The sequence below is a fragment of the Barbus barbus genome, assembly GCF_936440315.1.
Source record: "Barbus barbus genome assembly, chromosome: 11".
NCBI lineage: Eukaryota > Metazoa > Chordata > Actinopteri > Cypriniformes > Cyprinidae > Barbus > Barbus barbus.
This window is the reverse complement of record NC_136739.1, coordinates 26712121-26730082: the sequence shown is the minus strand read 5'-3', so window position 1 is coordinate 26730082 and position 17962 is coordinate 26712121. Positions and strand designations below refer to the sequence as shown.

The following is a 17962-nucleotide window of genomic DNA, read 5'->3' as shown; positions in this document are numbered from 1 at the left end:
GGCGCGTTGCCACGCTCGAACATCAGGTTGTGGACTTACAGGATCGCAATAGGCGCAGCAATCTGCGTCTGGTCGGATTGCCTGAAGGTTCTGAAAAGGACGACCCTATGGGCTTTTTGAAAAGATCGCTACCGACGCGGCTCCCGTCTCTGGTGGGCAAAGAGATTGAAGTGGAGCGAGCGCATCGCGTGTACACAAGGATCTCCTCAGATCGAGCTAAACCACAGGTTTTCATCTTTAAACTGTTGCGGTACACGGACAGGGAGCTCATTCTGCAGGCCGCCAGACTTCATGCCCCGGTAAAAACTTTGTAAGATATCAGAGACTGAATCAGACAAATTTAAGATGCATCAGAACATTGAAACCTGAGGAGCTGGAATGCAGAGAGGCCTTAAGGAAACAGGACGTCGTAAATCAGATTCCTAGCTCCAGCTACTCTGAAGCAAGCAAACTAAGTGACATTTGCTGTCTAATCGGAGAAGAGATGCTCTAAATGGTTAGGTGACTGTGTCTTTCACTGTTCACTTTAATGTTTACTTCTTAATTCATAGTTCATTGTGCTACAGTATCGCTTACTGATTATGATATTTTATTTGTTTTAGTTGTATTCTTTATCTCTCTTCTCTCTTTTTTTTTTAAATAGAAATACTACCTAGTCAATATGTGACTATGGGGCCAAATGTTGGTGCTACAGTAATGTGCAGGTGTTTGTTGACGCCACGGACCATATAAAGGGGTGCTGGCAGATCAAGGTTTGTTCTTGGTTTGATCAGCCATAGTTCATGGGAATGTGTATATGTTTTTTGAATGGTAACGGGGAGGTTACCATTCTCAACTGGTTTTATTTTCAAACTTGTATTTTGTCTTATTATGCAGTAATTCTGTTTGATACCTATGACTGACCTTAATATTCTGAGTTGTAATATTACTGGGCTAAATGGCCCTCACAAACATACAGGTTTTCTGGATTTTTTGCAATGAAGAAAGATTGATACAGTGTTAGTTCAAGAATCCCATTTTAAAGAGGAGGATATACGCAGGTGTAATAAGTTGTATGAAGTGGTATCTCACTCATCTTCAGATAGTAAAACCAAGGGTGTCCTAATATTGATGCGGAGGACTTTAAATATTACTATTTTAGAGAAAGGTTGTGATACAAATGGTAGAATAACACATATAAAAACAATAGTGGAGAATAGGAATATTCTCCACTATTGAATGTTTTGTTAACCTATCGTATTGGGTGCAGACATGAATTCTGTAATGTAATGTTGCATATCCTAGATAGATCTGGACCAAAGGAATCACACTCTCAAGCTTTGTGTTCTGACAAACTTCGGTAATGTGTAACCTCATCCTCGTTGGTGGATAGTTGGTGTTTATTAAACCCTTCTGTTAAGTCTTTCACTTTCTTTTCTGCTCATGAATCCTATTCGCGAATTGACTATATTTTCATTTCTACTTCTTTGTCTTCAGCTGTTCGTGATGACGATATCTGTATCTTTGTCAGATCATGATGGAAATTTGTGCAGATTATCTTTGATCCCTCTGCCATCTCGTGCCACTAGATGGCGATTTAACCCTAAATTGTTACAGGATGAAAACTTTTGCAGTCAATTCTGAAATAAATTTGTTTATTGAATTTAACCAAGGTTCAGTGTATGATCCTCAAATACTTTGGAATGCAGTTAAAGGATTTATAAGGAATAACTCAATTTCATAATCGAACTTTAACTTTAAAAAAAAATCGACACAAAAAGATAGTTGAACTGGAATCTCAGCTCCAGAATCTGACTAGAGATAATCAGCGTTGTTTCTCAGACAATACACTCAGTAAAATCATGGCGGTTAGGTCCGAACTCAATTCATCACTGAGATCCAGGGCAGAATTCCTGATCCAAAGATCCAGGCAGAATTACTATTTTCAAGAGAGTAGTAGACCAAGCCACCTTTTAGCCCTAAGATTACGCAACAGTGAAAAGTTTGCTAATATTTCAGCTGTGAAATCCCAATCTGGGCTCATTATGACAGACCCAAAAGACATTAATATCGCCTTTCACTCTTTTTACTCTAACCTCTATACTTCTTCCGCTGATGGTGACTCTGACTCTTTTGCATCTTTTCTGTCCAACCTTGATTTACCTAGGCTGTCAGATTCGGATTCGGAATACCTGGCTGAAGCGATCTCTCTTCAGGAGCTGGAGTCAGCAATTCGATCTATGAACAAGGGGAAGTCCCCAGGCATAGATGGCATTCCAATTGAATTGTATACTAATTTTTGGTCGGATTTAGGCCCCCTCATGTTAGATATGACACATTTTTCAGTTACTCCAGGCTCATTTCACCCATCTATTAATATAGCTGTTATTTCTCTCTTGTTAAAAAAGATAAAGATCTGACTTCCTGTTCTAGTTACAGGCCACTTTCTTTGATAGGGACTGATGTTAAATTATATGCTAAAGTACTATCTCGTCGTCTAGAGAAATTTATGAATAGGCTAGTTCATCATGACCAAACAGGATTCATTAAATCTCGCTCAGCTTCGGATAACTTACGCAGGTTATATCATATTATTAATTCAAATACTAGTTTGTCCTCCCCTTGCGCAGTATTATCTCTAGATGCGATGAAAGCTTTTGACCAGCTAGAATGGAACTATTTATGGGCGGTTCTACAGCATCTGGGTCTGGGATCGAGTCTCATAAATATGATAAAAGTTCTGTATGCCAATCCAGCAGCCACTGTTCTAACCCATTCTCATATACATTGAAAATATGGAATATACATATACATCAATATTTATATGCATACATGTATTTTAAATATATTTTCTACTATATAATATAATAGGCATAATTGATGTACAAATTAAGATTTATTTAGAAAATATGATTGATTGACTAATTAATTAAATATATATTATTTTTTATTATACATAATGAAGTAAAAAAATGATTTAAAAATAAAAACTAAAATGAAAAAAATAACACATCCTTTAGATAGTCAGAGTATCTTAATTAGTTCACATCTGTAATAAAAGCATCAAAAAAATGTTACAAGTATTGCAGGCACATTTAGGTTTTGTTGGATCCCATGAGAGCAATGCAGATAGGCTTCAGCATGACAGACTGCCAACTTTAAAAGCAAAGGGGCTGATCAGGAGGGCAGGTACTTGTATATTTTTATTCACAGGCAATTGAGCTGTCATAAAGAGCCACGGAGAGTCAAATGTACAAGGACAGCAGACATCACTGACTGAGAAGGTGAAGTCACAAGTTTTTGCGTCACGTCTGCCAACAGCCTAAAGAGACCAAGAACTGGAACAACTTTGAAAGAATTCATAAATCATTAGGAGTTCTGTCACAGTTCAGAAAACTTGTGAAATAGGCCTGACATATATAAACTGAGTCATATGTAGGGTCAACATTGCACAGGTTTCCTAACCTATTAACACATTTGCTCCACAGAGTAAAACCGCCCTGGCCATTTTATTACAACATTCCACACAGAGTGAAAAAAATCTCTCTGGGTACAATGCCCACTCTTTCCCAGTTATTCCACTAAGCAATATTATCTGCTGCCCGGTCACACCTGGGCAAACACCTGGCTGTGCTGTCCGCCTGCCTGACTGACAGCAGCTGTGTTTGTTCTCCGTTTATCACTTCCTCACTGGTCACTCTGTCCCACAGGGGAGACCCTGAGATCTTCCTTTATGCTGAGCTGCAAAGTTCTGCTGATAATATTTAGTATCTTCAAAGTGAACTCCAGCTTAGGCATGTCTGAGAGAACCCAAAGCAATTTATAACTGTTGGGTGGAGAAGCTATATGGTAGCTCAGATTTGAGATCTGACTGAGACTGCCTGGGTCCTTTTTGTTGGATTTAAATTGAAAATATGGTTTCGAATAGCAGTAATTGTTCATATTATAAAGCAATAACTACTGTCATTTTACCGACATATTCCATTCAGGAATTAATGCATTTTAGTGAAATAGGCCATTTTGACAAAGACCCTCTGAACTACAATGCTCTGAAGTCTGTCAAATACAAACCAAATGAAGAACTTGATTTTCAAAAAAATACAATATGCTGGAAAACAATTATGTATATTCAGAAACAAATTTGGGTAAAAGAGATATCTAAAACATGAGACAATAAATCCCTGAATATAAAAAAACCTAAGTATCCCTGATGTTTCAATATAAAACTAGGCTTAAATTTAGGCCTTCATGGCAAATTGAACATTTCTACCATTTATAGTTTGTTCTGCAAATTCCATTTTAGGGGAGATAAACAGTGTAATAATAATTCTGACAATAATAATATCAGCACTTCACACTTGCAACCCTAAAAATGGCTTCAGACAGAGAAGATCAAAAAACATGTTTTACCCCATGCTCATTTTAACATGCCCTTTACATATGTCATTAAGAAGGGTATTCAAACAAAATATTTCTCACAATCATTGAAAGCAGAAGCTACAAGAGGATCATTTCTTGAAGAAAAAAAAACGTTTAAAAAAGAAAAACACTGAAATTACTGGAAATGGAGATTTTTTTAAATACTGTAATCTACTAATCAAAACACTTTATTAAATCATTTTAAAAGATTGTAGTAACATCTAAAATGTATATTTTCAGAAATGCTTTATAAAATATTCTTTAACAAAGAACAAAGTAAGAGGGACACCAAATATTCAAATAATCAGACTATTGTTCTCATAAGAATTCCAAACATTTCAAATGCTCAAAATGCATGGAACAGCTTTGGAGGAACAGACAAATGTAAACAAAAAAATTATAATTTAAGGCCGTTCAAAGCTGATGAGCATTCCACTGATATGACCCATATCTGAGTCATCACTCAACACTGTCAGCATTTACAACAAAACTATGCTTCTCCACCACAACTATACTGAGAAAAACAGAATGAAATAAAACTGTCCTTTGTTCCCAACAGAACCCTCCCTATTCACTAAGCTCAAATAGCAACCATTCTAAAACAATGTTTATTAATTCAACCCTCGGCATTCCTTACATGGATCAGTTGTTATTCTCCATTTAGCTCGGAGCCATACTCCAAACACTCCTGTCCTTTCTGTCAGACCTCTCCACATAAAAAGGCCAACATTCTTACCAATAATGAGAGGAGATTTCCAAAGCACCAGCCAAAGATAAACCAAATGAAAAAACCAGTGGAGAGAACCTTTAGACGAAAGCGAAAAGATGGGTGAACTGTAGAGCCGGGCGACTTATTCGCTTTCACACAAGCTGGAATACTAAGGAGGAAGTTCCAGCAGTGCTTAATAGTTTTCAGCTGTGGGCCAGATGGGGTTATGTGAAGTACTAAAGTAAGAGGGGCGGTGGGTTTGCAAGCAAAACGAGGTGTCTCATGAGTGTGAGAGAACCTCTTGAAAGAAAGAACAAGAGAAAAAGAGACAGGAAGAGAGAATGACAGAAACAAGCAGTGCTGTGTAGGGGGAAAATATTTAGATATATATCTCTGGGAAAACTTGATTCCGATTGGCCAATCACAGAGATGAAGAGTCAAATATCTCTGTATGGTAAACGCTAAACTGTACATTTGACCTCTGTTCATGATGCTTTCTTTTCATTTAGATTTTTTTTTGTTTTCAGTATTAGAATACACAACTGACACCATCTTATAAGAATACTTCCAAAACCTCCAAAAAGAAGTATCAGTGTTAGCAGGGCTTCTGTGTTAGTAACTCATGAAAGGACATTAACTCACTGAAAACTTGCTGAACACATGAAAACAAAAGTTTCCACCACAGAAAAAAACATCAACCACAAAAATTCTGGTTTATACTTCAGCCACAGAGCAACTTGAGTGCAAGACAGTGGACTTTGGCAGCTAACGGTGTTACGCTCACTGAAATCTGACACCTATGCCTTAATGTCACAACTGTTACAGATGACCAAGACACTAGACAGACAGAAGATATGGAAATGTACAGCTCATATAGATGGTGAAAAGTACAGACTATCTCTCTTCTCGTCTCCAAGAAGAAATAGAGTGGGGTGGGGCTGTGTTACTCTTGGCATCAGCAGGTTTGAGAATATTTTTAAGGATTATTTTCCTTTATTATCCTAAAATTTGTTTTCCTTTCCATCATCTCGCCCCCTCCTCCTTGTGTGGACAGATGTGGGGAGGGGAAAGTAATGCGTTTAAGACTTTGGCATTTTCCATTTCGTGAGGCAAAAGTACTTATTCTGTGGTTTGGACCATATGTTTTAAGAAGTGCAGTAGTAGTCATAATCTTACAAGCACCTGGTCGACATTAGCAAGAAATGTTGACTATTAAATGCATGTCTTTAGGATATCATGATAACAATTTCAGATTGGCAAAGGAAAACTAACAAACATAAGCAACATCAACAATGTGACTTGAAACTACTAATAATGAATGCAGAAACACACAAACGTGTTTAAAAAAATGGTCAACTTAATTTAGCGAATCAATTCCAAACTCTTACTAAACTATTAATATGTGCTACTATTACCAAAAAAAAATAAAAAATCTCAGAAGTGTGGGTTTGTGCATTCCAGACAGTTTTTTGTTATTGACTCGTTTAACCAGTAGGTGGTGACAAGTGGCAGTCTTTATGAGTGAGTCATTTAATCATATATTCAACAGATTCATTCAAAAACACTGATTTATTAAGGGGTGAAACAAGTGATTGGCTTTATGAGTGAGTCAGTGAATCATTTACTCAACCGATTCTTTCAAAACCACTGAATCACAGTGTTACTTGGAAATCTGAAATACTATGCCTTTTGTTTTAAAATGGTTTTCATGGGTGGAGAGAACTGTATTATTTGGTATAAATGTAATTTTAGTATAAAATATAAAAACATATTTATAGATATTGAGATACATTTTAACTTGTCCAAACCTGCAAGCTCAAATGTGAACAGAGACTGAGAGAGTTTATGTATAGATACATTGACTCAGTGACTTGCAGAAGATGAAAAGAAACAGAGTGGGTGAGGAGATCTTGGCTGGGAGGAAGAGGAACACAATCTTGTTAAGGTCAGAAGTGAGGTGAAGTAAAAGTCTTTGCATTTCTATTTTTGCTTTACCCCAGTCCTCCTTTGCCAAGAATGTACTTGCATCTGTATCTGATCATGGCATAAAAAAGGTATTCAAAAAGCAGCACTATTCCAAAATGATGCCTAGTGAGCTGCCTACGTAGGGAGCATTTTAAGGCATCACTGACAAGTTCTCAACTTGTTTTTGAGGGGGCACCAATGGTAGTTCTGGCTCACTTGGTTCCCACTTGCCTGCTTATTTTTAACAGCAAAATAAAAAAAAATTTAAGCAAAAAAATTTGCTGCCTTAAGCATTTCAAATCAGCCACTTGTGAGGTTCAAGTGGTTTTCTTCATTAATTGGGATAAACGGGTCTTGACGAGCTATAATTACAGAGGAACACCACGACAAGCCATACCATCAACCAATAGCACAACAACAAGGTCGAGCAACAGAGCATTTTTCAATAGGTCAGCTGTTGACATTTCTATGATTCAAGAAGCAGAGGCAACCAACTCAGAAACAATTACAAACATAGCTGCAAGCAGCGATTCGGGGCCAAGCCTCGAAGGCACAGCAAGTAGAGCAACACAGTTTGCAACATCATAACTTTTGAACAAAGATTAATAATAAAAAAAAAAATCTGTTCAGTCATTTCTGTGCAGCTCAGTACAAATTTTAGTAGAGTGGCACAGCAAGCAGAGTGGCACAGTCCGCAACATCATAACTTTTGAACAAAGATAAATAATTTAAATATATATATATATATTTTTAGTCCTTTCTTCGCAGCTCAGTCCAAAGGTCATCTGATCAAATGTTGGTAGAGCAACACAGCAAGCAGAGCAGCACAGTTCGCAACATCATAACTTTTGAACAAAGATTAATTTAAAAAAAGTGAATCTTTGAACTGGTGGTGTCAGTTGGTCTTAGATGCTCCAAAGTTGGTCAAATTACTTTTAATTACCATCACTACAAGTGTGCCAAATTTGATCATTATGGTTCCATAGGCCTGTCATTGACTATCATTCGGGAAGAAGAAAAACAATTAATTTGTACATAAATGCACTGCACATTGTATTTGATAGCTTTAAATTAGATCATTCTTAGGCACAATGACTGGAACAGATGTAACTTCTGCAGCATTTGAAAAGAAGTTCAAATGAACATGAATGGATAAAAACATTTATTTATAATCCAGGAGCAATACGGATTTGTACAATGATGATCTGGATAAAAAACGAATCAAAACAGCACAACATTACACACAATTTTATAAAGTTACACCACACGGAATTCGAACCCACAATCTCCCGGTCACGCACCTATTGCCGATCCTGTTAAGCCACTGAGGAGATGGGAATTTACACAGATGCTGAAGTTCAGAAGTTGAACTGAGAATAAATTCAAAGTAATGAATTTGTACTTAAATGCACTGTCATATTTTTAATAGATTGAGATGAGATCATCCTTGGAAAGGCACAAAGCCTGCAACAGAAGCAACTTCTACATTTCTTATCACAGTACCTCCTGCGATCACTGAGTGGCGAACCCACGACATGTAGCATGCAGGATCCGTGGTGTAAAACATTGAGCTAGTCACTCATGCTTGTTCAACAGATTACCGAGAAGAGGTTTCAGTGTGAGAATAAACTCACAAAAAAGTTATTTAGCATTTTAACAAGCGTAACATGCAAAGTTAAGTTAACTGTAACACAGCGTATGGTTAACTTGATAGCTGAAGAGTCACATTAAACATTATGGTAATTGGTTAGCCTGTAACTTATTAGTATGCTAAGCTAACTAGCATAAATCAACAAATACAGGCATGGAGAGGGATTTCTCGGGAACGGTAGTGAATATCAAAAATCTGTTCAGTCATTTTTGTGCAGTTTGGTCCAAAGATCAGATTTTGGACAACATTGAACAAAATTTATAGGAAGAATAGCAAAAACACTAATGATTCTGATGATTTTCCATGAATGTGCCTGTCAGCCAAATCGAAGTAAATGAAAAACAGAGACATCATCAGAAACGGCATAACTCAGGGAATTAAATTATATTAAAATAGCATCATTTGGATGTTTTCAAAAGTTATGTGTTTTTGTAAAAATAGTTATATCTCTGGAACACTAGGTGACGCTGTCTTCAAACTTCCGAGGTACCTCCAGGACATTGTGTTCATGATCCCTACCGATTTTTGTGCAGATATGTCAAATGGTTCAAAAGATATAGCAATTTATGTCAAATTTCAAAATAGCGGACACATGGTTTAGCCAATCCTGGCAAAATTTATATCCTCAGATTCGGCATGACCCAAGGAATCCATAGACATAATTTTCTGACTAACTGTTCAAAAGTTATAAGCGAAAATGTGCATTTTGGTATCTCACGACCCATGGGTGGCGCTGTTCCCTCAGACCATGGTGCTGATGAAGCGTACCAAGTTTCGTTTTGATTGATCGAAATTTGGCCGAGATACAGCCTCTGAACCAATTTTGGGTCGACCTCGTTAAGTTCACATCATCATAACTTTTTTTCACTAGTAGTTAAACAATTCTGTTTTGTCAGTTCTGTGCAGCGCAGTCCAAAAATAATCTGTACCAATTTTGGGAAGAATTGGATAAATTTTGAAGGAGGAGTAGTGAAAAGACAGAATACTGTACTTTTCAAAATGGCTGCTACTGTAATGGATGGAGTCTTAATGTAAGGTATTGACTGTGATCAGCATCAAGAGAGTAATCAAGTGTACAAAGTTTCATTTTTCTAGACGTAGGGGTTCAAGAGTTATTACCATTTTAATGTTGAATTTTCGAACTGGTGGTGGCGCTATAGAGTTGGATTTAGAGACCCCAAAGTTGGTCAGATCACTATTCATGGCCATCTCTACAAGAGTGCCAATTTTCATCATTTTCCTATGTTCCCTTGCCATAGACTCCCATTGGACGAGAAGAAAAATATGAAGAAAACATAGATACAACAGGGGCTAGAGCCCTTCGAGCTTGGCCCCCAATAAATAGTCCAGAGCTTGTTGTCATACAATAGGAGAAATGAGCAAAGAAAAAATGGTCTACACTTTTCAATAATTTAAGGTTTAAGTTAGTTCACCATAATTTATTCAGAACAGCTTGAAAGGCCAGAGTCTACTGATGTCTCTTGATATGTTTCTATAATGACTAGTGCTGCTTCACATAAAAAGACAACTATAAACGACAAAGGAACAATGAATAAATAATTTAAGAAATTCAGAGCCATTTTGCTGCAGAAACGTTTGAGTGCTTCATAATTAGAGGGTATCTATAGATAAATATCAAACTGTAGGTGAGGAATCCCAATCTCACGAGTGCGAGTTCCAAAGTTAACATAAAAAATGACCAGTTATATATTTCCTATCTGCTTTTTGGTTTTGTCCTTGCACATATGTTGAAAAACAGTAATGGTGATTTGTTTTCTCTTGCAGCACCAAGTCCCACTTTCTTTCTGTGAAACTGCATTTCTCAAAAAGTACATCCGTGAAGTTCAGACTACCATTCTTATAATTCAATTTAAAACCCTTTTTTAAATTGCGGTCCCAATTTTTCATGTATTTGGCACTTGAATATGTTACTTGTGTATCCTGTTTCATAAATCCACATGAACACAACACTTCAGATATATGCTCAGTGCTAGATGAGCTAGAGTGCTTATGTTTACACAGAAGTATTACTGTAGGGGTCATTTGGACTATTTTTTCCCACATCCCTAGGTCTTTCACCTAAACCAACAAAGCATGTCTTTCTAAAGTAACCACATGATGATCTTTTAGCAAAAGCCTCAGCTGCACTTCAAGACAGAACATGTGTTTACAACCACCAGTGGATTTTGAGCAGGAAATGTGGGATTCGGTCTCAAATGTGGGATTCGGATACACTTACAAAATTGTGCTGAGAGCGGAGAAAATTGAGCTAACCTAACTGCCCATTTCGACTATATAGCTGGAAATGAAGTCCTTATCCAATCAATTCAAATAGCACACACTCAATACAGTATATATATGTTTGCTTTGCAAGGGCGTAGGTTTGATTTTGACATTGATGTGGACATAAACCCAATGAATTGGGTTCAAAATTACCCAACAGTTGAGTTAATATTTATATTAATTCAGATCAGTATTTTTTTTAAAATAAAATTACTTAACAAAACTACTTTTTCCAATACAGATTTTGTTTATTTAAATATGCAAATAATACATTTTTGACAAATATATTTTGAAATGTAAAACATTTCCGCATTTTTAGTAAGTACTGTAAATTCATCAATGTTTACCAAATAAATGTACAAGAATGTGTACAAATATTCAATTCAAAACAAAAGTGCACATACAACTAACATTTTTTTTGTGTGTGCAATTCTTGGATTTGTGTGTAAAGTAAAAATAAAATAAAAAAAGAGGCAAAGTTTTGAAAATGTGTGCAAGTAGTTGAAAAAAATGGTAATAATAATAATAAAAACAATTCTGCTGGCTGCTGGACTAACTGATGATCAGTAAAGTAAAAGTTTTACTGATCACTAAATAAAACATTGGCAGTGTGTTGAAGGAAATGTTGGAATATTGATGACTGTGCTGCAAAAACTCCCAAATGGGAGCAAAAGGCTTTGGGTAGTTGATGTCATACAAACAGAAACGTTTGCAACACAGATCCCATTGCTTGTAGTCTTCTGTTCCATTGTCTCCTCGTTGAAAGTTCTTGGAATTAGTACAGCAATGCTGGTGTCATCCAGTAGTGTACAACTTTCTTCATCCACACCTTCATCTGTGATAAGATGAGGCAGAAGAAACATTTTACAGATGAACTTCTAAACTAGTTAGAGCTGCTCAATTATAGCAGAAATATCATGAACACGATTATTTTAGTCAATATTGAAATCATGATTATTTACCATGATTAATTGGTAGGCTTTATGAAGTCTTTCATAAAATTAGTAAATTTTAAACATCAGTGAAGTTTCACGATTATCAATACTTAATCAAAAACTAGTTCTAGGTTAACTCATGTGAGTAAATGTTACCACACTTACATATTTGACTGATTTGGTTGTTAAGTTTGGACTTGGAACAAAAGTATGAAGTACTGAGAACGAAAGAAAGCTGTGCTGGACAGAATGGGGCAGCAACACACTAATCATTTATCTTTTTTTCATAATTGTTTGAAGTCATAATTTAAGTTTAAATCCTACACTACCAGTCAAAAGTTTTTGAACAGTAATATTTTGTTATTTTTTAAAGAAGTCTCTTCTGCTCACCAAGCCTGCATTTATTTGATCCAAAATACAGTAATAATATTGTGAAATATTTTTACTATTTAAAATAACTGTTTTCTATTTATTCCATTTAAATATATTTTAAAATGTAATTTATTCCTGTGATCAAAGCTGGATTTTTAGCATCATTACTCCAGTCACATGATCCTTCAGATATAATTCTAATATTCTGATTTGCTGCTCAAAAACTATTATTATTATTATTATTATTATTATGTTGACAACACCCGAGTAGAATTCTTTCAGGTGTTTGATGAATAGAAAGTTCAGAAGAACAGCATTTATCTGAAATATAAATCTTTTGTAACATTATAATTGTCTTTATCATTATTCTTTTTTATCAATTTAATGCATTCTTGCTAAATAAAAGTATCCACTGTTACAGTGTTTCCTTCACGGAAGAATCCATTGTCTAAAACATAAGTATGAACACATTGAACATCACTTCATATGAGAAATGGCTGTAATTAGAGGCTGTTCTAATAGATGCATAACAATATTCAGTATTTTTTTATTTTTTTTTTCCTTGTCAAGTATGGTGACCCATACTCGAAATTGGTGCTCTGCGTTTAACCCATCCAAGTGCACACACACAGCAGTGAGTAGTGAACAAATGCACACACACACACACACACACACACACCGTGAACACACACCCGGAGCAGTGGGCAGCCATGCTGCAGCGCCCGGGGAGCAGTTGGGGGTTCGGTGCCTTGCTCAAGGGCACCTCAGTCGTGGTATTGAGGGTGGAGAGAGCGCTGTACATTCACTTCCCCCACCTACAATCCCTGCCGTCCGGGGACTCGAACCCACAACCTTTGGATTATGAGTCCGACTCTCTAACCATTAGGCCATGACTTCCCATATCATATGAATAAACCATAAAAACACTTTTAGTGTTATTAGTGCTGGTAGCTGTTTTGACCAGCAGGCGTCAAAACAGTTTGTGTCACAAACGCTTGTATGCAGCAGTGAATCATTTTAAGAAGCAATTGGTAATTGATTTGAAGCTTCGTTTCTCCCATCACGTCTTTCTTATGGGAGAATTGGATTATTTTTAGCCTTTTCTAACAGAGAATTCAGTGAATTTGAGTGCTTCTCTCTGGACTAAGCTTGTCGGAGCTGCCGCTGCGCTAACGTTATATACCGACAAGTTAAATGGTCCGTGCGGCGCGGCTCAAATGAACACCACTGCATTTGCCGTTTCCCATATATAAATGTGATAGTCACTAGTGCGACCAAACAAACTGTAACATTAGTCAGAGCAGGTCTGCAACCCTCCATTAACTGTAAAATAATTTAAACCTGGCGTAATGGTAGATGTGATTTCAGTAACATTAAATTAAGTGTATAATAGGCCTAACACAGGCTTAACGTTTCCGTTCATACATTCTAACGTTACTGTAATACATCTCTAAACAGTTTCACTAGTCATTTTTTTAATTACTTTATTACTACTAGCAACCTAACCGGGACAGCTGTTAGGCTCTTTATTTACAATCAAGCTCATTCTCCGGAGAACAATACACTGACTAAAGGGAACTACAACTTCGTTTAAAAAACAAAAACAAAAAAACATTCAATTTTAGAATGCGTTTAACGATTCTTTATGTCATAAGAGTTATACATCAAAAACCGATATTACTTACCTCATACTAACACAGCAGCAGCAGCTTCTTCTGTTGTCTGACTGCCAGTCACTTGTCGTCCGTTAAAATTTGAACCGTCGCTGCGGTAACCAATTTAACCCAACACTGGGTTATAATTAAAAATAACCAAACGATTTATTAAAATTAACCCAACGTTGTAGAAAATAACCCAACATTGTGACCCAATATGTGTAACCCATCGGTTGGGTTAAAAAAATAACCCATCGTTTTTTGCTGTGACTATACATAATTGATTATACTTGAGAAATTATACAGTAGCCTACTAAAATAAACTGATTTTAGAACTATTTCTTGTAAACCAAATCAATGATTTCTGACACTGAAGACTTTTGTAACGGCTGCTGAAAATTCAACTTGGCAATCATGGGAATAAATTATATTTATAAATATATTAAGACATTCATATAGATTTCACAAAAAACTTTACTGTATTTTTGATCACATAAATGTAGCCTTAGTAAGCATTTGTGACCTCTTTAAATTAAATAAATTAAATAACATTATACAGGTACATCTAAAAAAATTTAATATCGTGAAAGTTCATTTTTTTCTTGTAACATTTCAAAAACTGAAACTTTCATATATTTTAGATTCATTACATGTAAAGTAAAACATTTCAAAAGTTTTTTTTGTTTTAATTTTGATGATTGGAGCTTGCAGCTCATGAAAGTCAAAAATCAGTCTTTCAAAATATTAGAATATTTACATTTGAGTTTCAATTAATGACCCTCCCTACAGTATAAATTCAGGGTCTCTCTTGTTCTTTGAAACCACAATAATGGGGAAGAGTGCTGACTTGGCAATGATCCAGAAGACTAACATTGACGCCCTCCACTAAGAGGGTAAGTCACAGAAGGTCATTACTGAAAGGTGTGGCTGTTCACAGAGTGCTGTATCAAAGCATATTAAATGCAAAGTTGACTGGAAGGAAGAAATTGGGTAGGAAAAGGTGCACAAGGAACAGGGATGACCGTAAGCTTGAGAATACTGTCAAGCAAAGCCGATTCAAACACTTGGGAGAGCTTCACAAGGAGTGAACTGAAGTTGGAGTCAGTGCATCAAGAGTCACCAAGCTCAGACGTCTTCAGGAAAAGGGCTACCAAGCCACTTCTGAACCAGAAAAACGTCAGAAGCATCTTACCTGGGCTATGGAGAAAAAGAACTGGACTGTTGCTCAGTGGTCCAAAGTCCTCTTTTCAGATGAAAGTACATTTTTAATTTCATTTGGAAATCAAGGTCCCAGAGTCTGGAGGAAGAGTGGAGAGGCACAGAATCCATGTTGCTTGAAGTCCAGTGTGAAGTTTCCACAGTCAGTGATGATTTGGGCTGCCATGTCATCTGCTGGTGTTGGTCCACTGTGTTTTCTGAAGTCCACAGTCAACGCAGCCATCTACCAGAACATTTTAGAGCACTTCATGCTTCCTTCTGCTGACAAGCTTTATGAAGATGCTGATTTCATTTTCCAGCAGGACTTGGCACCTGCCCACACTGCCAAAGGTACCAAAAGCTGGTTCAATGACCATGGTGTTACTGTGCTTGACTGGCCAGCAAAGATGAGAGACAATAGACCCAACAATGCAGATGACCTGAAGGCCGCTATCAAAGCAGCCTGGGCTTCCATTAAACCTAAGCAGTGCCACAGGCTGATTGCCTCCATGCCACACCGCATTGATGCAGCAATTCATGCAAAAGGAGGCCAAACCAAGTATCGAGTTCATAGAAATGAACATACTTTTCAGAAGCCTGACATTTCTGTTTAAAATATACTTTTTTTATTGATCTTATGTAATATTCAAGTTTTCTGAGACACTGAATTTTGGGTTTGTAAGACATAATCATCAAAATTTCAAGAAATAAAGGTTTGAAATATTTCACTCTATGTGCAATGAATCTATATAATATATGGGTTTCACTTTCTGAAATGAATGACAAAAAATATTGACCTTTTTCATGATATTCAATTTTTTTTTTAGATGTACCTGTAGATATTATACACTTTTGTATTGCACAGTTAATTATATACCAAATTTCATCAATTTAATTTTTGAAATACATGAGAAAAAAACCTGGATGTTTCCTCTATCCAACAAATAGTCTGAAAGCCCTCAACATGTAGCCTCTCACATCCCATGATTATCTCTCTCTGCTCTACAAGGTCCCATAACGTGGTCCATCAGCGAGAGAATCAGAGGCTCCTGCTCTATATCTGTATAAACTGAATTACAGCCAGCTCACTCTGTCAAAGCCAATGTACCCATGGCTACAGAGCCGATGGATCATTATCAAGTGAACCTAGAGCACTGAAAAACCCACCAATGTCTAACGCTCTTTCTACCTTACACACACCTCTGTCTAGACAACAGATGGGAATATGCAGCGTTTCAGTTTCAAACAGTTAACACTAATGAGAGAGGAATATAGATCTGTAAACACTGCACTGAGGAGACCTAATTGCCAATTAGAGTTAGTTTGCAGTGGAACTAACTGAAGTTACTCTGCAAAAATGAGAAGATATGAAATGCCATTTTTGATCATCTCTGTGGGCATCTGATTTATCATAGACCATTGCCCTTACTGAAATCGGTGTTACTTTTATACATATTTACAGGTGAAACTGACACTTAAGACAATATCAGTGTCAAAATTGGAAGTCTTGAGTGTCACCAGTTCTGTTACTGACAGTGGAGTTGGCAGATATAGGTGAAAACTTTTGTCATATTGAAAAAGAGAAGAATGACTCATATTTCCTATGGGACAAATATGCAGAACATGATTCAACTTCAGATTCCATGTCCCTGGAACAATCCAAAACACATAAAATCAAACAATTCTACAACCAGTTCTACTACTGTCCTAGCCACCACGGACAAGACCTAGTAAAATTGTGAAACTTTGCATCACTTCGGCAAAGTAATGAAAAATTATTTATAATGCTCTTATTAATGCAACGAAGTAGATCTAAAACAACACCACTTCTTTTACACATGCAAAAGAAAATCAAATATTGCGGATGTTGTGCAGACAAACATTGCCAACTACAAACTAGCTCAGTGTTCATCCCAAAGGGTCCTGAAAAAGAAAATCACAGGCAAAGAGGATCAGAAGAATCTGGTTCCAAGTGGTCAAAAGAAATACAGAATAAAAATGGACTCTCAGTTCTGAAAAGAGAATTTATAAATGTAGTGCTGGACGAAGACAACAAAACAATACACTAAGGAAAACCAACTAGAAAATGATCAATCCTTCACTAAGTAATGCGAAGCCAAATATCTCTGGGCCTACGTGCATGAAACCTACAACACAAAGCAGAGTCTCATCTAAGCAAGATCATAATCATCTGTAAGTCAACAAATCGTTTATTTGATAGAAAGCAGCATGATTGGAAACCATGGGAGGTAAAGATGCTGTGTGACTACCAGAAGCTGCAGTCAAAAAGTACATTACCACAAAGAACACAGAAGATTTCATCAGCTAATAAAGCGTGAAATGGGATTTCATGGTCTTGAGAGCAAAGCAGGCAACTTGCACCTCTTCTGAGAAAAACATTTCCATATATTTTTCCCATAAGTGATTCACAAGTCTCCTTAGCCTTAGTCAGCAACAAATGCCACAGTACTCCAGATGAAAAGCAGCACACTGCTGTATGCAAACAGGAAATGAGATCTGCTGCTGATGATTCTGTTAAAACACTTGAAGATAGTCAACATTAGATTGAATTTGAATGGAAGAAGCTAGAATCCTTTTTTGCTTGCACACATTTCAATCCTTGGAACAGTCTCCTCAGGAGTTGCACCAATTCATTTTTTTCATGCAATTTGGTATAAACATTTTCCCTAGACAGACTGTACTGCCAATTACAGCAAACCTAGTCTTAAATTTAGCATTCACCCCAAATATTACGTAAAAAAACACTGTGTACATGCTGTGAGAACCCAGAGGAATG

The 17962-nt window shown here is 36.6% G+C and overlaps 1 protein-coding gene across 8 annotated transcripts in view; it reads right to left on the bottom strand.

The window, feature by feature from the left end:
• Positions 1–17962, bottom strand: part of LOC306876947 (PTB domain-containing engulfment adapter protein 1-like) — a 55282-nt gene that overhangs the window by 15555 nt on the left and 21765 nt on the right. Inside the window, exon 1 of one of the 8 annotated variants that reach the window (XM_079428410.1) lies at positions 5135–5434. The exons of 6 other annotated variants lie outside the window; for them this stretch is intronic. The gene's annotated coding sequence lies outside the window, so the exon portion shown is untranslated. Of the gene's footprint in view, positions 1–5134; positions 5435–17962 lie in introns of those variants that run through there. One more of the 8 variants, XM_079428413.1, reaches the window with a different exon arrangement.